The 23,780-nt window shown below is 32.7% G+C and overlaps 2 long non-coding RNA genes across 2 annotated transcripts; both read left to right on the forward strand.

Annotated features, from left to right (window-relative positions):
• Nucleotides 1-1,135: 1,135 nt before the first annotated feature.
• LOC137406522 (uncharacterized) lies at nt 1,136-3,161 on the forward strand. Its single transcript, XR_010979892.1, has 3 exons — nt 1,136-1,184; nt 2,244-2,378; nt 2,574-3,161. It is a non-coding gene; the product is annotated as an uncharacterized lncRNA (long non-coding RNA).
• A 3,683-nt stretch (nt 3,162-6,844) lies between these two features.
• Nucleotides 6,845-13,068, forward strand: LOC137406457 (uncharacterized). Its single transcript, XR_010979873.1, has 3 exons — nt 6,845-6,978; nt 12,161-12,292; nt 12,492-13,068. It is a non-coding gene; the product is annotated as an uncharacterized lncRNA (long non-coding RNA).
• Nucleotides 13,069-23,780: the final 10,712 nt, after the last annotated feature.

Here is a 23,780-nt window from a genome sequence, read left to right on the forward strand (position 1 = left end):
TTTGCTAAATAATCGTAGGTAGTAAATAGTAAGATAGTAAATGACGATAAAGCAAAAATTAAAAAAAACAATTATTTTTGCTTTTAACAATATGAATATAAACATTGTATCATTTCTAAATTATTACATTATTATTTTTACATGAAATTGAATAGTATTTTTAGATACAATATTTAACAAGGTTTCATATTTTTAATATATAATATATTACATTACATTCGCTTTTTATTAGATTTCAAATTACAATTTACATTTGCTATCAGATACCTATCTGAGATGTAACAAGTTGTGTGATAATATATATATATATATATATATATATATATATATATATAACATTTATATTGTTATATTGTTATAACAGGGAAGCTTACAACCTGAAGAATGCGCCAGCAGGAAACTGACAGTAGCTGAAAGATAAGTAAACTATTTGACTTCCCAATTTATATATATATATACAGATAATGGTTGAGACTTCACTGATATAGTTCTCAAAGTGGTCCACCGAGCCTGTATAAGTACAAAGACGGAAAAAGATTTTAGCAACAGTTTATTACTTAAAGTTTCATGATGCAAAATGATGTTAAGTTTGCACCAATCTTCAGATAAAAAATTGCATGACATAAACACAAAACCAAAAATACACTAAGAACTGCATGCAGTAATCATCAGATGCTAATGTGAAGTTTCACATTAGCATCTGATGATTACTGCATGCAGTATGAAACTTTTAGTCATAAACTGTTGCTAAAATCTTTTTCCGTCTTTGTACTTATACAGGTAACTCTTCATTTTGGTGTTCTTAGTGTATTCTTGGTTTTGTGTTTATGTCATGCAATTTTTTATCTGAAGATTGGTGCAAACTTAACATCATTTTGCATCATGAAACTTTAAGTAATAAACTGTTGCTAAAATCTTTTTCCGTCTTTGTACTTATATAGATATATATATATATATATATATATATATATATATTTTACCACCAAAGTTGTCAGGTCTCTGTTCTAGTTAAACTCTCAGCCAGTCTAGTACACTATACACTACTTTCAGCTTCACTTGTTTTCTGGCATAACTAAATGGAATGCCATTAATCTTTTAACGGCTGTAAGAATCAAAATATTAGTTACCCTCATTAGTTACTGAGATGGAGAGATGGTGTTATCTCACTCTACTAACGATTGCATGTAAGTATGTACAGCTAATATATTAAGTGTGTCAATAATGAGAAGTTTACATCACAAAGGATTTGCATCATATCTACTTCACTGAAAAAAGAACTGTTAATTGTTATAACAGGTAAGGTAAATCAATCCTCATTTAGCAGATAAGCGCAAAAAAATTCTGTTTTTTAAACCAGCCTCTATGTATTCTGATTGGTCATTTGAGAAATAAGTGTATTGTCTTACCTTGATTGTCATCTTCTTGTGTTGAATTAAATAGTAGCCATGTTAATAACGTGTAATTATTGTCTACTTTGTAAGGATCAAACTAACAATTGTAGCTCATTACATTTAATGTTAAACATTTTTTGATTTTCCATATAGGATGCAAGTAGAGAATGCAAAAGTACCTTTAAAGATAAACGACTGCTTGGATGCGGGTTTGAATAAACGAATATACTGCAGTCTCTTGTTTATTACATGAATTTAAAATGGGAGGATCTTAAATGAATCCAACTTAATTAACACACTTTAGATGTGCATTATTCAATGGAAGCAATCAAGGTCTGGCAAAAATACTCATAACTGAAATGCCAGACATTACTCCAGTTATGTGTTTATTATTTTATTGTTACGCCACTTCGTTTGTTGTTATCTAAATCAGACTGGATAAAATGAAAAAATAAATTCAACAGAATATTGCTCTTGCTAATCATACTTTCTCAACGAATATTAACTTACATTGCATCTGACTGCACAAAATTGAGTGTTCAGTTTGTTGTAGTTTCAATTAATGTATGTTGACAGTTTTTCTAAATAAAAGTAGAAAAAATTGGAAGCTTTAGCGACTGTGTTGCCATTTTTATATAGATAATATAATATATAATTATATTATACTATCATAAAAATTACATTATATTATATAATATAATTTTTATATAGGTATAATTCTAAAATTAATCAAGTCTACAGTTTCGCAAGGCTTTTCATTGTCAGTAAACAGTTGCTGAAGTTAAAGAAATATCAAGCTGCCAGCATTCTCAGTTTAAAATCTTTTAGCTCTACTCTGATGCTCTATTGCAGGGTGTCTACTAAAACCCTGTCAAACCATCCTCTGCTATGTTTGTCAAGATTGTGATCGTGTTGGAGTAGTTTACAACTGTTCACACTTTGAGACTACAAAATATTGCTATGCAGGAATTGATGAAGATAGAAAAGGTACATCGGAACTTCATATTTTCCCTGTCGGCTAATTAGTTTTTAGTTTGGATTTGATTTTTCAATTCAGTAAACGGCAGACCATGCAGTATGATATTTTTATAATGGTTTCTAACATATTTAATTAGTAATAGGTGTTAAAAATCCTTAAAGTAAAGCACGTTATGAACATATTATTCTTTATTTAATATTTAGTCACAAGGGCCTGTGGGGCTGAGTCTCTAGACGGCTTAGATGCTGATATGGGTTGTCATGGAGAACTGGTGGTATTTTGCAAGTGTGACACAGACCTGTGCAATAGTTACGTAGGAGAAACAACTACCATTATGCCTAGTGCTACAGCCACAACTACAATTCAAACAACGAGTAGCCACTCATTTGTAGCAACTTCTAAACGCACTACCTCTAAGTTGGAAACCTTGCCTTACTATAAGTTGGAAATTTGGAGACGACAGACAACTTCTGGATCATCTCATACTAAATATCATTTACACAGACTCTTAACTGCCATAGTAACTTCCTGTTTGTACTTGAATTATCTTTGAAGTACTTATGACTTGCTTATCATGAGTTCCTGGGTAAATAACCTGATGATTCTATAGCTGGCAGGTAGACACTTTAGTTCTTCATTAAACTAGCTATCTGTTCTGAATCACAAGTTGCTTTTGTTATACTAGAAATTCCAGAGTATGTTAACAGATTATACCTCTTTTCATTGTTGTGTGTTTTGCATTATTCATGTCATCATGACTATATTATAATGTACCTAATGTCAATCTATTTGGGAAAAACGTTTCACATATTTAGAGTAAATAAAACACAAATACACCGTTGACTCGTTCCGAAGTAAGATGAAAAAAAAAACAAGTCAAGTGTCAAGGTATAGCACTGTTGAGTGTAAACATGTCATGTGTATCTTTTCGTTCAGCTTTCCTGGTGTCAGCAAGCTCACCTCATTACGCTAGTAGGTATCTACCGCTTATAAGAGCAAAACCACCAGAACATTAAACTTACGAGACAAAATTGTGGCATATCGTAGTAAGTATGTAGCATAGACTTAATTGATTTCATACTTCAATGCTTGCTGGTTGCGTCACTAAATCAGTGCTCTGAGTTATAATACAAAAGATTACAAGTCATAATAATACAAAGTGCAACCTTCTTCAAATTTGATATAGTAAAATACTTCTGTATGGTATGAGCCAAATGGCTTACACAGCAAACTTAGCGATCTCTAAATCTTGTTAAAAATCGATAGCTAAATGAGCCTCTATCAATAAATAAATGCCAAAAGATGGTTTTTCAAAACAAGACTAAGTTTTAAAATCGAATATTTTAGCAGACTTGCAGCAGGTGCAGAGCATATCCATGTAAAGTTTCAATTGAAAGTTTGAAGCAAAATCTGTAAATTTTTAAAGTTTTTACCCAGACTAGCAGACACCCACTCAATGACAAAGTTAAACTTGTAAATATAAATTATTAATATTACTAGTGTAAAAATTGCAATCCAATAATCTGTATATGGCAGCAAAAACTTTTGTGACATTTTCAGCGAGTCTAAGCATGTGCAGTTTACTTATCTCAGGGCTTAGAGATTTAGGAATAATTTTCTTATAAAAAAACATCAAAAAGCTATAAAGAAAAGCTTGTGTGTGATTGGGCAATGTAGGACCAACAAATACTAAATAAACAAAATTCCCTCACCATCGTGAAGTAGGAACCAATGCTATAACTTTATTGTCATTCATGGTTTATCTTGCGTGCAGCTAGTTTAAAATATAATTATAAAACATAAAACAACAAATAATTGGAACTTTTTTATTTCCAGAATACAGCTTAGACCTGCCCCAATGCTCAGTACATATTTAGTAAGCTTCAGCCAAGATTTGAACTCTTCGGTCGGTTTTCTCAGGTTACTGCAAGGCCGCAGTCAACTGATGAGTTCAATTATTTTGACAATTTTTCGATACACCAATCATTGTTCTTACAGATACACTTCTGGCACTCATTAACAAATATATACATTTTGCACAAACACTTGAAGGTTATAGCGAGACGGTTGTGCTAAAAGGAAGTAACAGTAACAGGAGTGGAAATAAATGCCGACCAACATTTCACCCATTAACAGAGTATTTTTCTAAGCCTCCATATATTTCACTAATATTTTTCAACATAGCAGAGTTTGCATTACACTAAAAACTAATACGTATCAAACAGGTTTGGCACCACTGCCTTCTTACAGCTGCTGGTAACAGCTTTGTAAATTTTAGGCTGAGATCTTATGTTGTGCATCTAATTAATAGCGAATCAAATTTGTGTATCAATTAAGCAACAACAGTAGTAAGCCCAGATATTCAAGAATTTTTTATTATTATACAAATAGGCTGCACGTAGGTGTTTGAGAGGCTGGTTCTCAGAAAACAGATAGTGTTTTGAAACGAAATATTCTTAATACTCCGAGAGAAGGCACGGGGTAATGAAGGTGTGAGAATTTCTGATGAAATCAGACACACAATGTGGAAACGCATGGCATCTGCACAGTCTAACATCCAGACACACACAAAAAAGATTTATTAATATTCATGTGCTAAGATTAGAACACTTTGAGGAAATTTATAGTTGAGAATGTAAAAACTATATAACTTTTATAGAATACTTTATCAAATTCTAAGTTGTGAATAAAAATTAAGCATGTTGGTATTGAGTGCATGTTTACTCTATGTTCTATAATAATTGTAACCTATTTACAGCAATATATTGTACATTTCAAATTTTAACAGATGAAGAGACATCAGTATGAGAATCTAGTGATGACTGCCAAAAGAAGATATTCATTACTACATACGTTAGTACCATCGCATTCCTGTGTGTTGTGAGACACTGTCAGGTGCAGTAATTAGAAAGCTGTACAATTATTTCGTAACGTAGAGCAGCAAGTGGTTGTCTTAAGTGGTTAAGATATTAAGGTATTTATGTATTTAGGTTAGGAGTCTAAGGTCATTGGATTAAGAGTTATAGTATTCCAAGCTGAAAATTACAAGTGCAAATCCTATATGTCGCAACCTGTTCCTATCTTTTTATCTTTGCTTCAGATGGATGGACATAGCTTTCATCGTAGTAAAGATTTCCACAACAAAAGTAAAGGCATGCTAATCTAACTTTGGCATGAAGCGAGCTCAACTATTTTGTCAAAAACTTAATGACTTTCAGATACTTGAATAAAAATCCTTAAATTAGCAAAGCTTTGGTTCACCAGAATTCTATTTCATGTACTCTTACACCTTGCAGTATAACTGATTTTAAACTACAGCAACTTAACAACACTTGTCTCGTGTTGGTAGGCTAAACAGACAGAAAGAAAATGCCTATTAAACAACTGACTCAGTCAATGACATAAACCACATACCTGTGGTTGCCTGGCAAGTGTTAATGATCAGCTACAGTTGGCGGAAAGAAGGAAGTTTTACCAATTCACTTAACTGACAGTCTTGACGTCAAGCTGAGAGTTTAGAAGTATGCTTGGGTCTGTGCCCTCTACAGTCATAACTGATGTAGGCTAGCGTATCATCACTGAAGAAAGATAGTTCCTTCCACTTTTTAAATCTATTTGACTTTCCATTACACAGATAAATAAATGATTATGCAAGTCGTATTTCAGGTAAAACAATTAGCATAATTTCTACAGAGGAAAGAATGATTTGCATTCAAACCTTTTCATGCCTTCAAATACTTAGTTTTTTAATTTATTTATTGAGCAAATGTGTAGAGCTAGAACACAGAGTAAGTACAGCTTTTTTATCCCTGAAAATAGGTAATATAGAGGGGCCTTACTTTGTGTGCTTGTCAGAGAAAAGTCATGTAACAGTAAAATTTTGTGATGTATTACAATGAACACCCAAAATGTTCAATTTAAGTTTTAAAAAGCGGAGATTTTTCTATAATAACTAGTAGATTTATTTGACATCGCTCAGGTAACTTCTATAAACCCACAGTTCTATTGACATTTGACTACTTGAGTTTATGTTATTGTGGTAACAGTTAGAAACATACTAGAATGATACAGTTTTTAGCTCCCAAGTGCCACTAGCTTCAACCTTATCAAACTACATAGCCTAAAACCATTTATGAACCTAGCAAAGCTGCCCTGCAACACTGGTCCAAATTTGTTCATCAGTTTTGGAATGCATATACAAACAAAGTAATAGCCAGACAAGGTGAATTTATTTATAGATTTGTTTGATTCTCACAATTATGAGGTTATTTTGCAAAATTTTGAAATTGATTGGGAAAAAATCTTCAAAAACCATCCTGAGATTAAATTAAAGGGTTAGAGAAAGTGTTTGCATCTCTAACAAGCAATATGTATAAATAGTTCTGTGTGAGATTATAACATGTTTTATTACCATGGTTGTTAAACCTCTGTTCTAGTTGAGTGCTTCTCAGCCGAACCAACCCACTACTTGCAACAAAACATGTTTACTAGCATTATAACATGGAATGTTGTTAATCCGCGAACAGTTTAGGAAATCAAGAGGTTCTTGACTAGCACTAGTTAGAGAAATGGAGAGATGGTGTTATACTTCTCTGCTCATAGCTGCATGTAAGTACATCCAACTAATATATAAATATATTAAGTGTATATATATATGTACTAATATATAAATATATTAAGTGTATATATATACTAATATATAAAGTGTATTAATAAAAAGAAGTGTGTGTCACAAAACAAAGTCTGCTTTGTTGAAAATAAACTTTTGGTTACAGATATCAAAATTGATTGTTATTTAAAATCTAAACATACAATGTGATTTTATTGTTAGAAGTAGTCCCTTTTCAGCTGCCATGTTGTTGAAGAAAATTCTTGGGTGAACCACCAAACCTAGCTTCCAAGTAGTTGGATTACAAGAGTGCACCACCAGTCCCAGCAGACAGTTCTTTCAATCTGAAGGCCTGCAGGTGGATACTTATACAGCTGATTTTCAGGAACTAGTTGGTGTTTTGAAACCAAACGTTGTCAATAATCAAGTAGAAGACAGGAAACAAATGTCTAAAAATGTTTGGTAAAATCTGATAAAAATGGTGGAAATACCTGATGGTTGTGTGAAGTATTTTAACAGAGCACCGCGCTAACGCACAGAGACAAAGTGAGATTTATTTATATACGGTAAAACCTCTAATTGAGCACCACCCTCTAATTGAATGCTACCTCCATTTGGCCACCACTTTGACAATCTTTGATTTTTATGAACACATAATATCAAGTGATCAGTAGAAAAGTGTCCACAAAAATCGCATTTATAATGAATCATTTACATCAATAATAATCAATTCTCTCGATGTTCAACTCCAAAGCTTTTCGCTTTTTTTCATTAGCAGCACAATAGAAATAATGGTAGCAGTGCATCTTAGGTCGGTACAACGAGCATACAATGCATGCGCAACACACACACAACGCACATACAACGCACTTGCAACGCACAAACATTGTGGATATAACGCGCATACACTATCATCACAACGCAGATACAACGGTCATTAAAAAATAAATAGAATATTTTGCGTAATGTTTTAGACCTGTTTTATTAACAGACTATAAATAGAATATTGAATTATAATATAATATTATTACTACTATTATAATTGTTATTACACATTAATATTATTAATAATATTAATGTGTTAACAGTGTCATGTTGTGGCACGTGCGTTGTTAGCTACTTGTGTCAGAGTTGTATCCACAATGTTTGTGCGTTGTATGTGCGTTGTATGTGCGTTGCACATGCGCTGTATATGCGTTGTACCGACCTAAGATGCACCGTTACCAAAATAATTAATAACTGTCTCAGGCTAATAAAAGTTCCTTGTTTAACACGGTCTTGATACTTCAAAGTACATGTATATAAAAATGTTTTACATGTATGATGTAGATGAGCGACTAGTTTTAGGTCGAAAGTTAGGATTGGCGAGCAAAGCTTTTACGCATTGCATTTGTGCTATATGCAGCGCGCAAAAGTATTGCTCTGCCAAAAAATTGTTTGAAGACTAATATCGATTAGTTCAGCAGTGCAAAAGGAAAGTGGAGGTCAGAAGAAATTGTGTAAGGTATTGGAAAAGCAGAAGGTGTTTGCTCCATCGAAAGCAACAATCAGAATGCAGCTATCTGAGCAAAAGATGCAAATATTTTTGTTTTCAAAATGTTAACTTTGGTTTCTGCACGTAATATAAGTATGGTTTGCTTATGTCACTTTTTCATGAATATATATTTGCAGCATTTGATAGATTATCACTAAACAACTTTTAAATTTGCTGATTTATAGCATATTCTTTGACAGCATCCTTGCGGTAATATGATCTTACATTTGTTCGGGGTCATAACTCCTCTTTTGTTGCACATAAAAAGCTAGTTTTTGCTGCAATCTGTAGCAAACATATAAATAAGTGCAATGAGCTTTTATGCAACATTGGTAAATATAAATATAAAATAACAATATGTCTTCAAAATTAGAAGGAAGTAAAAATTGAAAGCTCCAACAAATCACAAAGCAGGACGCAGACTATAATATTATCTCAGGTTAATTACAAGCGCTAGATATCAACCGGTAGAGATATTTCTCAGTTTCTCAATGCTTATTTTTAGGAGATCTTTGACAAGTTAAAGGTAAGTTAGCAGATTTATTGCATTCAAAAGGTTTATTATCTCTCTACCAAAAAGAGAGGGCAAAATATAGGCGACTTTCGTTTCACCAGTAAAAGGGCTAAAATTACTTCCCAAAGTTCTAATGAACCGTTTGAAAAATTTAACGCCATCCTCTTTTTGAACGCCCCCTCCAATTGACCACCACTATAGAAGAATGGTTGAAAAATAGAGCACCATGCCGTTCAAGTGGAGAGCTTATGGTATAAATGTACTAGATGTATGCCGGACGTTGCACGGATAATAGAATAATTATCTAATGAATTTGAGTAACTTACCTGGAAAACTAGATCTTAACTAAAATCTTCACTCAAACAATACTTGTGTTTTGGGTCAGCTTGACTATTAACGGTCAACAGAACGGTCACGTAACTTGTTATGTGCAATAGAAGAAGAGTTATCAGCGCCGATCCATTGTAAGCCGTGGTAAGATCACCGCAAGAATGCTATTAAATAGTATACTATAAATCTGCAAATTTATAAGTTACAATGTATATAATGATAATCGATCAAATGCTACAAATATATAGTCATGAACAAGTGACATAAGCAAACCATACTTATATTACATGCAGAAAAAAAACTAGTGCGTTTAAAACAAAATTATTTGCATCGTTTGCTCGGATAGCTGCGTTTTGATTGTTGCTTTCGATGGAACGAGCTTCTTCTGGTTGTCTAATACTTTCCACAATGTCTTTTGACCTAAACCCCTCTTCTGCACTGCTGAACTAGTCAATATTAGCATTCAAACAATTTTTTGGCAAAACAATACTTTTACGCGTTGCATTTAGCACAAATGCAATGCGTAAAAGTTTTCTCGTTATTTACCATCATCATTTATGATGGTAGATGAATGACTAGTTTTTTGTAAACCGTGTTTTATATACACATACTTCGAAGTATTATTAACTTATTAACTACTATTAGCCGACTATTGATTATTTCTATAGTGTCGCTTTCAAAGCTTCAACGAAAAAAAATGAAAAGCTTTGAATTTGGACAATGAGAGAATTAATTGTTATTGACGTAAATGATTCATTATTAATACAATTTTGTGGACACTCTTCTATAATTGAGTTGATATTATGGGCTCGTACAGACCAAATAACGTCAAAATGGCGATCAAATAGAAGTTATTTTCAATTAAAGGTTTTACGGTATGTGTATATATGTTTATATATGTATACTAGCTGTGCTACCCGGCGTTGCCCGTGTAATAGAAGAGTATTTGGACAGAAAATTGATTTGTATTTAACATATAACAACATTTGCCATTCTAACTTTCAAACTACATATCACAAGAAAAGTGTTTTGTGTAATTGAAATAAACTAAGAGAGAACATAAAAACTACTGTAAAGGTTTTTAAACTTTGTCAAACAACTTTTAAACTTCATGTTATGAGAAAAATTTTTCGTGCAGGCCAAATAAATTAAGGAACAAAATGAAGCAGCTATAGAAAGGTTTAAATGTAAATGTGAAACAATTAGCAAGTAATAGCAAAATTAAGTCTGTTTTGCTACGATTACAATAAAAGATGATTTGGTAATGATACAATAAATATGAACGGGGAGAACAAAATAAAAATCTCGAACATGTTGAATTAATAATAAAAATTTGTGCATAAAAATGTATCCATCAAAACATTGAATACAATGATACTGGTACTTCTCGGTACTTGTACAAATGTAAAAATAAGACATCGAACTGTTTTTTGTCTGACCAAATGGAGAGAGAATGTAGAGGCTATTCCTACTCAAGATAATAAAATAGTTGGCGTAAAAAGAAACAGCTTTTACTGCAATTTAGCAATTGAACCTTACAAAAAACCGGAACTAGAAGTTCACGAAAACATAAAAAAAGCATCATGTTTCATAAAGTTATTAGAGTTTTAATTAATAATCGATTTAGCAAGTAAAATCAGGAAAAGGTGTATACAACGTATAGTAAGAGCTATCAATAGTAAGAGGCTCCGTAGACTCGGGGTTAGACAATTGGATCACCAACCTGCGGTTGCAATCTTCGTGAGTTCAGATCTAGCAAGATGCGAGATTCTGCATTCCAAGATTGTAATAGCTATAGCTGGATGCACCGAAAGGACACACAGACACAGAAACTTTGAGATTTACATATAGATATATATATATGTAAATCTCAAAGTTTCTGTGTCTGTGTGTCCTTTCGGTGCATATATATATATATATATATATATATATATATATATATATATATATATATATATATATATATATATATATATATATATATATATATATATATATATATATACACATATATATATACATATATATATATATATATATATATATATATATATATATATATACACATATATATATATATATATATATATATAGATATATTTTCTATAGATTTATCTTCTTTTATATACATGTATATATAAGTTGTATAAGTTAGTATGTCCTTCAGTATGTCCGGCTATAGCTATTAAACTCTTGAAAAGAAGAATCCCTATCGCAGAAGATTTGCTTTCGGAATCTCCCAATCACTAGTCCAATCCCTTACCAATTAAGTCATGTGAGCTTGATGACTTCATTGGGCGATATATGTTGCTATGTGTGGAAAAATTCGCTACTACTCTCCGGTACGGCGCAACGTCATTCTAAGTATTACTAAGAGCTTACTTAAATTAGCCATTGGCGATGTGCTAGGCTAATGACAAGTGGCAGGCAACTACATTATAAGCTGGATCTTAATACTCACCCATCGCCAGGCATTCCGCTAGTATACATGTATGTATATATATAATGCCTGAGTTGATATTTCATTGTAGCAGGTTTCTGGTGGTTTCAAGAATTTTGACTTACCTTCTGTCTCTCAAATTATCTTTACAGCTTAGGAAGCTCTTGTAGATGAATGAAACCACTTAAAGGTTTAAAGGGCAGCCATATGACAGCCCTTGAAGGGTTTAGCTCTCAAGCTTATCAAGTTCACACAGTAGTTCCAGACTAATCACCTCCTGCACACCAATACAGAAATTAAGAGCGTATGAAGATGTTAGCATTCTCACCATTAAACCTTTTTGCTTTTGATCTTTTATTGTAGGTTTTTTAATAGAACCTTGTCCAGCCATCTTCTGCTATGCATGCCTTGAATGTGATGGTTTGGGAGAATTTTACAACTGTTCAGATTACCGATCCACTAAGTACTGCTATACTCTCATTGAAGATGTTGGTAGTAAGTTTCGATCTCTACACCATTGTAATCAATAGAATTTGTAAATATTTTATTTAGAGAACTAACAAAAGGTCTGCTTTAAATGAGGCTTGTTTTTGACTCTTCTGTATTAGGAGCCCTATAAATTAATATTACATGTTAAAGTATCTTAAAACAGCAGATAATGCATTGCCAGTAATGCTCCTTGTTTTATATTTAGTCACAAGAGCCTGTGGAGATTCAACTCTAGACAGCTATAACATAGAAACAGGCTGTCACTCGACCGAAGCATATACATTTTGCAAATGTGACACAGATCTGTGCAATGATTACGTAGGAGAGACAACTACCACTATGCCTAACAGTACAACCACAACTACAATTAAAACATCGAGTACTCACTCATCTGTTACAACTTCTAAGCGTACTACCTCTAAGTTAGAAACCTTGCCTTACCACCAGTTGGAAATTTGGAGACGACAGACAACTTCCGGATCAATTCACACAAAATATTATTTACACAGACTGATAATGGCCATAGTAACTTTTTGTTTGTATTTGGTTTTTCTTTGAAGTATTGATGACTTACTTTATGTGTTAATAACCTTACTGTTCTGTAGCTAGTAGGTAAACACTTTATTTCTTCAAAAAACCAATCATGTATTTTGTAACAACTCTCATGTGGCTTTTGCTGAACTAGAAAGAGCTGAGCTTGCTGACAAAAGATACTTGTGGCTATCTTTCTTTTTTTACATGACCGTGTTGATATGAGTGCAAAATATACAAATTGTCTGTGAAAAATATTTTACCCTTTTAATTCACTAATACACCAAAATGATAAATTGAGTTGCGTCTGAGTGAGAGTAACAAATCAAAAGTAAATGAGTGACAAGTTATAGCACACTGAGTATGAGCAAGTCACACAACTTTACCCAGACTAGCAAAGAACCAATGCTTATAAGAGCAATATCCTAAGCACAATAAACATATGATACATAATTGAACTGTTTGCTGTTATGCCTGTATAATAAAACTAATTAATTATAGTATTGGGAAGCTTTTTTATTCAGCCAAGCACGGGCTTTGACTGCTTTGTTACATTTTCTTAGCTTGTTCACAGCTGTTATTCACATTAGCGAATATTTAGTAAGCTACATCGTAACCCATTACAAAGCGTACCGCCGTCATTACATCTATCTTGAGTAAAATTGTCATCACCTAGCAACACAATTGAGTTGGAGGCTAGTGAGCATTCTGATTGGATGAGGACTTTATTGTGTGCAGCTAGTCAAGAAATTGAATAGGAAATACGTATTGAAGCAATATGATGCTAAAACGTAGAGAAAACTGCAACGTTTGAACATTGTGCAGTTTGAAATAATCAAGACTTTGTAGGCAGCTGTATGTCAGTTTTTATAAATTAATTTAAATTTTGCACAAACCGACTCTAAAAGGGCCAGTAATTTTTGTAAGTTGAAACTAATTTTCTTAGTTTTATAAAACTTTAGAATTTATATAAATTTAACTATTCTGTCAATTTATGTTTTACTAATGTGTTTGACAGCACGATGTGTTATGATAAATAAAAGACAACAACATTAATCAAATCGTCTGTTGAGCTTTACCGGAGACTTACAGAGCTTCCAATACAATTATACAGTTGAATGATTTTTGGTTTATATCATATTGCAGCAAAGTTTAGAAATAGTGATTCAAAACACGTCCCTTGGTAAATCTGCTTCATTTATTGAGCTTCCATGACTTGAGCAGATATTTGTAAAATCAAATGTATCGGTAAATTAAAAAAACTAAATACATGTATACAAGCAAAACAGATTTGCATTGCCAAGTACTTATATTAAATATTAGGTTTTGTCGTGTAAAACCCAGTCCATCGCAACACAGTTTTTATAACTATTTTTGTGCAATTACGTTGTCTTATAGCTTAAAAATTCAGGAATTCTGCTGCAATATTTTGTCTTAACTTGAAAAAGACGCTAAACAGCTGTAAAGAATAGTTAGCAAAAAGTTGTCATGGCAACCTAACCTAAAAGAATTTTTGTAAACATGTAAAAATTGATAGTTGTGGAAAAAAAAGACAGTAAAAATTTTATTCATTGGTAGTAATCAATTAGCTAATTAAGCATACTGAAAAACAAAACTCGACGTTGTTTTAGCTACTTGTTCTTTTTTTGTATTGTGCCATTTTTGCCATTTGGATACTTTGAAGAAACAAATAGTAACCAACCAGAAGCAAATGCGTTCATTACCAAAAAACTACTAACCAAGTCTGTGGGCAATTCGAGCAAATTGACCACAATTGCTGTCTTTTGCCTTTGTCTTCAGCAGGAATTTTTCCAAAACATGTTACATATCGTGAAAAACTATATTACTCTTTAGCATATTTAGTACTAATTTGAATCTCACAGGTTTAGTAAGTGATTCAAATTGCTCATTACCAACAAGGAATTGCTAAGCACCATTGATGAGCAAAGGCGTCGTTTTCTCGGTGAATCTTTAAACCTTTCAGTCTGCTAGCAACTGTTAGCAAAAATTCAAAAAAATTTTGCATTTTTCACTGATGTTGTCCAATTAAATATGAGGCTACATTGTATCTGATTGTATAAAATTGAGCATTTTAATGATCTCAGTTATGTTGACTGATGTTCTAACTCAAAATATAGAAAGTTTAAACTTTTAAGAAATATCAAGCTCTCAGCATTTCCACTTTTAGTTTTTCCCCAACGCTCTGTTGCAGGTGGTCTAGTACAGTCTTGTCAAACTATCCTCTGCTACATTTGCATTGATTTTGACAATTTGGATTTATTGATAACTGTTCGGAATATGATACTACCAGGTATTGCTACGGTGCAGTTAAGGAAAATAAAGAAGGTAAGTCAGAATTTTATCTTGTTGCTATCACTAATATTTTAGTATTTTTTAGTTTGTATTTGATTCGTTAATTCAACAAAAGGTAAACCTGGCAGTATAGCATATTATCTTTTTTGTTGTAATTTTTGTCATATTAAATTATCAATACATGTTAAAATTCTTTAAAGTGAAGGAAGCTATACCCATTATACTTCTTATTAGATATTGAGTTACAAAAGACAGTGACAGTGCTTTAAAATACACGTTAAAGTATTTTAAAGCAGATTATGCATTGCCAGTAGTGTTCCTTGTTTTATATTTAGTCACAAGAGCCTGTGGAGATTCAATCCTAGACAGCTATAACATAGAAACAGGCTGTCACATGACAGAAGGGTGGAAATGCAATGATTATGTAGGAGAGACAACTACCACTATCCCTAGTACTATATCCACAAGTACAATCAAAACAACGAGTACTCACTCATTTGTAACAACTTCGAAGCGAACTACCTCTAAGTTAAAAACTTTGCTTTATCATAAGTTGAAAATTTGGAAATGACAGACAACTTCTGGATCACCTCATACAAAATATTATTTACACAAATTAATAATGGCTATAGTAACTGTCGGTTTGTACGTGACTTTTCTTTGAAGTATTGATGACTTACTTATCATAAGTTTCTGTGTTGATGACTTTATTATTTATAGCAAGTGCATAAATATTATATTTCTTCATATATTTTTTAACAACTCATACATCCCTTCTGCTCAGCGAGAAAGAACTATGCAAGCTGAAAAAAACATTTGGAGTCATTAGTCATTTCTTACAAGTTCATGTTGATATGGGTACATTATAAAATATTTAGTCTCAAATGATTTTGAAAAATATTTCATAGCTTTTACTGCGCCATTTTGCATCTTCAGCTTGACTAAAACTCAAAAATATGATTTTATTTGCTCTGAATTAAGTACTGAAACAAAACTGCGTGATGAGTGAGAAGTTCTTACTGTGCTCGGTGTGATTTTATCACCCCATGCTGGTTTCCTAACTTTAGCAGCTTCACTCATTTATTAGGCTAATAGCTATCTATCATTTATAAAAAAAAAATCATTGCCTTTTTGTTAATTCTATCCATATTTAGCCTTTTTGTGACAATGATTGAAAATAGCCTTAAGTTGGCATAAACTTGAATGCTGGTCAATCTTACAACTCTCTTTGTGCTCAGCATTATATTACAACAACATTTACATGTCATACTAACACAAAACACAACTCTCTTTAAATCTGATATGTTTAGTGCTTTTGCATGAGTTTAATTAAATGGCTGTAAAACCAAACAGAAATGGAGTTTGTTTCATACATTTGCTGGTTTCATACTCCTTCAGGTAGGTTATTTCTAAATCTAAACTAAATTTCTAAACAAAATGAATATTGAAGAGTACATAATAGCATTATGAAGTTAATAATGCAGTTTGCAAAATTATAGAAAGTGAGCAATGATGACTTCATGGTGGTCTCCACTTTGTGATGGTGGTCTCCATTACAAAGTTTTAGATAGCTTTGTGATGGAGACCACCATAATGTAGTGTAAAGGGCAGTATGTAACAAAACAGATCAAAATATGCAGAAAAAAGCTTTGTATGGCCAGTACATACCCTAAGAAAGTCAAAAAGTTAGAAACAAGCTTTTGAAGTTGGCTGAAGGTAAAATGAGTAAAAGAGGCAAGGTTGACATAGGCTACTAAAAAAATGAGTGCTCCTAAGCAGAAACTACGTGGTTTCCATAAATAAGGAACAGGGCTGCAAGAAATTTTGAATGTGTGACAGAAAAGCTAAAATTGTGATACACAAGAGATACACTATTGATACTCAATAGTGACACAAGAACATACATGAGTGTGTGGTTTCAATAATACACTGGGAACTATGTACTCCCTCTGAATTCCAGACCAGCTAAAACTGATTTGTAGAAAAAGCCATGAAAAACTGGAACACCACAATAAAAACTAGCAACAAATCAATGCATGATACCACCTCTCAGAAAAGGGATTTTGGATAGAGACTCTATGTCTCTCTTACTCGTCTGCTTAGCTCTTAACCCTTTCAGCTACTTTAGCTTGAAAAACAAATATGTGCATTTCAAGAAGGAAAAAATCAATCATCTGGTGTACATGCACTATATTACACTTTATGCTTAAACTTCAAAGATATACACAGACTGTTTCAGACTATTTAGAAAGTCTCTAAGGAAATAGAAAATATTTTGGGTATGATGTGCTACAATCAATATCAATTGTGAAAAGCTGAAGAAGAAAGAAGCAGAGCTAGAGGAAAGAATTATTGAAGAGCTCAGTCATAAACCATGCGATTGCCTCAGAGTGGATGAGATAGATAATATTCAACGTGAAGTAGTCAAATTGAAAGTGAAGAAGGAATTTATCAGAAAGCCTAAAAATATACGAGTCAAAGTTATCAGGATACAGTATAATCATAGAATGTAGTCAATAAGCAGTGCTTGTGGCTCAGTCCTCAACTGGCGTGTTAGACTGGGTAGTACATGCAAACAAGAATTAAACAGAAAATGAAAAAAATAACAAATCTGAACAAGCCATTATGCCTTAAATCAGCTGTACACCGGCTGTACGCATCAAGAAAATAGTGAGGACGAGGTGTAAGATTGATACAGGATGTCATCATCAACACCCAACTGAAACTTAAAGACTAAGCTGTGAATAAAAATGACTAGATGATAAGAATAGCAAATGGAAATCAACTAATAGTCAATCGACAAACAAGGGATAATTCGACAGCCAAAATACATAAGATAACTAGAACAAATGATCACATAGAAGGAAGAAAGGACAAGCACCAACAGAGGTGTCTATAATAAAAACTCAGAATTCATTTGTCAACCCCAATTATTATTCAACATAGTAAAGCAAACAACTGACAATTCAAAAACCGACTGCAAAATGAAAAATGCAACAGCCTATCACATATTAGTGGATTGCTTATATATATAATTAAGAATAATAATAATTAATAATTTTTTTAATAATGGTTAAGAAAATGTTGTTAAGTGACACAATAGCTTAATAAAAACTTTGTGGCATGCCTTCACCTAGAAAGCATTTTGCTTCTTTTGTTAAGAGATGGTAAATATGGTTTGTAAACTATAAAAACCTTTTCCCAAAGGCTCACACCTTCCGGATATATTATTAAAAGAGGATGCAGTTTGATGTGGTAGCAATTAAAAGCGAGAGTTTTAAGAGAAAGACCAATAATATTATAAGGAATAATACTGTTGAAACGGCTAAAAAGCTCATTGAAGATGGAAGAAAGATGCTGCGAGACAACCGGAATGGTATGTTTTGAATAGGGTTTGACTAGTTGTAGTGGGTACTAGTTAACCAGTTAAAAAGGCACCTTTTCACACCTTCTGGATTTATTATTAAAAGAGGATGCAGTTTGTAAACTTTTTCAGTCTATGCTGAAATTAATGTGTTGGGCTTACAGACGGCACATTTAAGACACGCGACACCAACCACAAAAGCTCATGCCGACATGCAAGCAAGCATGCCAACAAGAGACTATCAACAGAGCTATCAAGACATATAGGGCAATTAAAAGACAATAATATTAATTTCAGCATAGATTGGAAAATTGTACGAACCAACTGCATCTTCTTTTAATAATATATCCGGAAAGTGTGAGCCTTATGTGTCACTTATTAATATTTCCTAATTATATAGCTTTAACATCATGGTTTTACAAGCTATGCTGTAAAATCTGTTTAGCTGTAACTCTTAATAATTTGTTTTAGATTGTACTTAACTACAAGCTACATCTGTAATTTTTAGTAATCCCTTCTAATCATTTTAACCATCTGATTATGTATACCTTACATAGAGCATATTCTATTAGACAAATTTTATCTGATGAGTGCAGTCGTTTTAACTGTACGTTTGAAACTAAATAGTAATAAAATGTTGCCAACTTTTTAGTTTTACTGTTTAATACATTTTTATATATAAATATATATTCAGGCAAACTCGGATAACTCAAACTTCACGGGACTGAGTGAAAATGTTCGAATTATCAGAGCATTCAAGTTATCAGAGCACTGTCACAAGTCTATGTATTTATTAGTAGATACATGTACATATACAAACTATATATAAATCAAAAGCATAACTGGCTTGTTGCAAATTAAAAAGCTTCTAATGTGAAGTTTTAAAAAATTTTATCGGAAAGTATAAAGATTTTTCTATCGCTTGAGATTTGTTTGTTGTTTTAGGTGATGTGACTGCCAGGGCGTTTTCAGATTAGAATTGGCAAAACTTGATCGATGTTGGAATGCTCAGAAAAAAAGACATCTTTTTCTTTTGAGTGTTTTAATCAAGATCAATTTTGCCAATTTTCCTTCAAGTTTATCCGAAGGTTATCTCAATTTTTTATGCTTTCGAATGACCATCGCTAAGCGGACGTTTGGTAAAATTTGAATTTTTGCAAACCTTTAGAAAAGGTTAAGAACCTTAACAAAAATATTTTGCCAATAATGGTAATAACGATGCCTAAGAACTACTAAAAGTTGAGGTTTATTTCTATGGCTTAGAATACAGTAATATTTTAAAGCGATAACAACCGACTCGGTAGCCGTTGGGCAAAAAACTGTTCGAGTTAACGAAGTTGAGGTCGAGTTATCTAAAGTAATCTATCATTGCGTGGGAAGGGACCAAACAAATCCGTTCGAGTTTATCATATGTTCGAGCTATCCGAGGGCGAGTTATCCGAGTTTGACTGTATATATATGTATACATATATATGTATGTATATACCTATAGATATACATATACGTGTATATATATTTATGTATGTATGTATATATATGTTTCATTTATATATATAAACAAAAAGTTTAATATATATAAACATATAATATTTAAGCACATGTTATATATAAATAAAAAAACATATGCATACATATAAAAATAAATAATATATTTAACATAAAGACATATGTACACATAAACATAAATAATATCTATAACATCTATAGCATTTTGGTTGCTTTTACAACAGTTAAACTATACACCAGTTATATACTCAGTTCTATAAGACCCTCCAGGTCTTACAAACTCTGAAAAGAACCAAAATATTGACCATATCATCTCAAGCATCTCAAAATATCTCAAGAAATACCCAATATTTAAGTTATTTAATGCTGGTGACTTTAGGTGACATAGGCATGATCACGGCATGATCACGGACATTCTTCCAACAGCGTAGATAGTCAACTTTCTAACAAAAGAAAATCAAACACTTGATCTTATTTTCACTGACAATTGTACATAAAATCTGGTTGCTTTTTATGACTATTTCATGACTATTTTTGCTAATGGCCATACGGCAATATATACACCATCTGTCAATTGTTCAGTCCCTTCAAGATATACTACAATCAAGATATGTTTAGTCACTCCAGCGTCCATAATTGTTGCCATAAACCAATTGCCATCTTTAAACTGGATTACATACACATGACTCAGTAGATGCAAAGATTGACTCCTTACATAGACAAGTGACTAGTACCTTGGACAGACATTGTCCCAAACTGAGTATTCGGGTGCCACAAGACCTCAAGTGCCACTAATCACCTCTCAATTTATTCGCAAACTAACAAGTGCAAAAATAAGAGTACACCGCAAAAAAAAACCTTCTTGGAAAGTTTTCTTGAAAATACTGTTATGTACAGTAAGCTTAATGAGTGCTAAACAAACATGAGATTAATTTAACAATGTAGGAAAGCAAAAACTAGTGAAAAAGATGTACCAGATTTAATAGGATAAAAACATAATACAGTCAGCAAAACTGATGTTCATGGATGGAGTTTGAATAAATAATTTTTTGAGTAGCTCAACTCATGCTACTTCCTAAACAATCTATAACCAGCTATAAGCGTTATTAACCCACCTATAAACATTATATACCCGCCTATTCTGACTTGTGCAATAAACCCGTTACTGTAAGTGTTGACGCCTTTAGAGTTTATAAAATTTCGACCAAAATTTATATTTCCAAATCAAATAGCATAGAAGGCAGTTTGATGTTGGAAGCAAAAACCAGTTGGGTAAGCAAAACCAGTTGGTTTTGCTTACCCAGTTGGGTAAGCAAAAACAATGCCCATTATTCTGCTGAACCAATGACGGACATCATTAATACTATTTTTCAAGAAGCTATATTTCCAGCGTTTTGGAAAAAAAGCTGAAGTGATGTGATACCAGTAAACTAGTGAAATAATCACAAAGCTTCAAGCAATTAAGATCCATATTTATTCTTTTTCATCTTGAATAAATTGCTGAAACTGTTATCTTCAAGCTCGTTATAGGAGGTCTTTCTACACTAAACGACCAATTTATTCATACCATGAACTTTAAAACCACAGATGCTCTGATCAAATTCACATCTGCTATATGCTATGATCTTGATAGTGAACACACATTGGCGATGCAAGCTTTGTTGTTACATTTTAGCAAGGCTTTTGACAGGATGTTGAGGCATGTAGCCGTTGAAAAAGTTTTCTCGCTGGCATGGTACCAAATCATTCCTGCTGAGGATTTAAAAAAGGTTTCTTCACAGATGGCATGCAAAGAGTAAAGTATAGAGACTGAACGCTTATCATATAAACACTGAAAGATCGGAGTCCCCCAGGGAACCATTTGGGGTCCTTTCTTATGGAATTCCTTTTGTGCATGACCTCAAGCCATGTGTGAAAGATATTAAATATGCTGATGAAACTACCTTATATGACACTGTAAAGTGATATGAAGTGTCATTCACTGAATATACCAAGACTAAGTCAATATTATCATTAACTTGACAAAACCCTTTGCAGCAGGTTATGCATCACTTTAGTGTAAGCAGAACTCCACATCTCTGAATACTTCCAAATCACAAATTATCAATTTGACCTTCGCACAAAACTGTGTGCAGCTCTTTTATCAACATAAATAATGTAAACATAACACATAATGACAGTGTCAAGCTTCTGGGCATACAAATAGACAATCATTTACAGTTCTCAAGTCATGTCGACTTAATTATTTCAAAAACTAGACCATCAACTCATGCACTAATTCAGCTTAAAAAAATAGGTGCAACACAAAAAGGCCTATCACTCGTTTACCAGAATCATATAATGTTCAATTTGTCTTACGCTGCTACAAGCTAGTATTCCTTTGTATCAAAAACAAATAAAGAAAAATTATAATGATTTTAAAAATTATGCTTTTGAGTTATGTGACCTGATATGGATAGTTACGATCTGCGTCTAAATCCTTTAATGCTGAAAAGCTAAATGTGTTTTTAGATATCTGTTGCTTAAAATACTCACATCAGGTCTTTAATCCCCTTGACCATTCATTATATTCCTCCTTCCACCAAAAAATTTCTACACCTTATACCAGACACAAACACCTTGCAAATTTACATTATAAAACGGCATTACGCAAAAAGTGTTCTTTCTTTCAATACACACAATTTACTTCACTATTTTTTGTTTTTGTCTGCTGGCCTAATTTATGAACGCAGCATTAATCAGTGACAATAAGGTTTATACCTACCTATCTACCAGTTTTTTTGAATTGTGTATGCAGAGGAGGATCTTGAATGACTTCACCTTTATTTAGTTCCATACAAATATATATTCATTATCGCTTCTACTAGAATGCCCCGGGGCTGTTTAGACTTGGAGTAACAGATAAAAAGACTTAGGGTTGATGAAGAGTAAATCTTTTAGTAGCCAGCTAACCTCTGGCCAGTCAGTTACAACGCTTGATGGCAAATCTTTGAGAGAGGCAAGAACCCAATTTCTTCAACAATAACGAATGCTAGAAGAGATTTTTAATGACTATTTTAGATTGTCCACTTATTTCCTGATTGGTGAGCAGTTGCTTGTTAGTATGTATAAAGTTACTTAAGTAGGCTATTATAACCAACCTCTAGAGTCTAAAGTATTATGAACTGTCTGATAAATACTAAAATTGTTTCCATTGGAGTCTTTTCAGAATAGAGAAGTCAAAGCATCAAGTACGTGATTGTTGGAAGGCTCATGTAGATGATTGCATGGGTACATACTAGCAAATGATAGTTGAGAAAACTTGTCAGCTATAAAGGAGCACAGACAGGACATATAAAAGCATCATTAACAACATTCGAGGCTGACTAGTATTTCCACTAATCTTCATCCTTTAAAAATTTAAGTTACAAGTAATCTAGGCGGATTGCAGCCTCACCTAGTGTTCGTGAAACAAGAGAGTTTATTTTATTCTTAAAAAATTATTATATTTTTTGTTTTTATTGCAAACCAAATAGTTTCATGTTTCTCTTTCTGTTTGGTTGCATTGAGCCTTCATCATAATAGGTTTTGGTTTTTGGTTACATTAATTTTCATGTTTGAACCTTTATCTATGTTGCAAGTACCAAAAGTTACAACTGCAGGGAATATAACGAAAAAATCTCATGTTTACTTACCATGACAATTAAATTGACCAGCTTTACACAGAGTATGAGACAATTTTAGGAGTGTCTTTTATATTGTGTAGACATTTGAGAAAAATGTTAACTTCTCTGTATTTTC

Source organism: Watersipora subatra, chromosome 10 (assembly GCF_963576615.1).
Source record: "Watersipora subatra chromosome 10, tzWatSuba1.1, whole genome shotgun sequence".
Lineage (NCBI taxonomy): Eukaryota > Metazoa > Bryozoa > Gymnolaemata > Cheilostomatida > Watersiporidae > Watersipora > Watersipora subatra.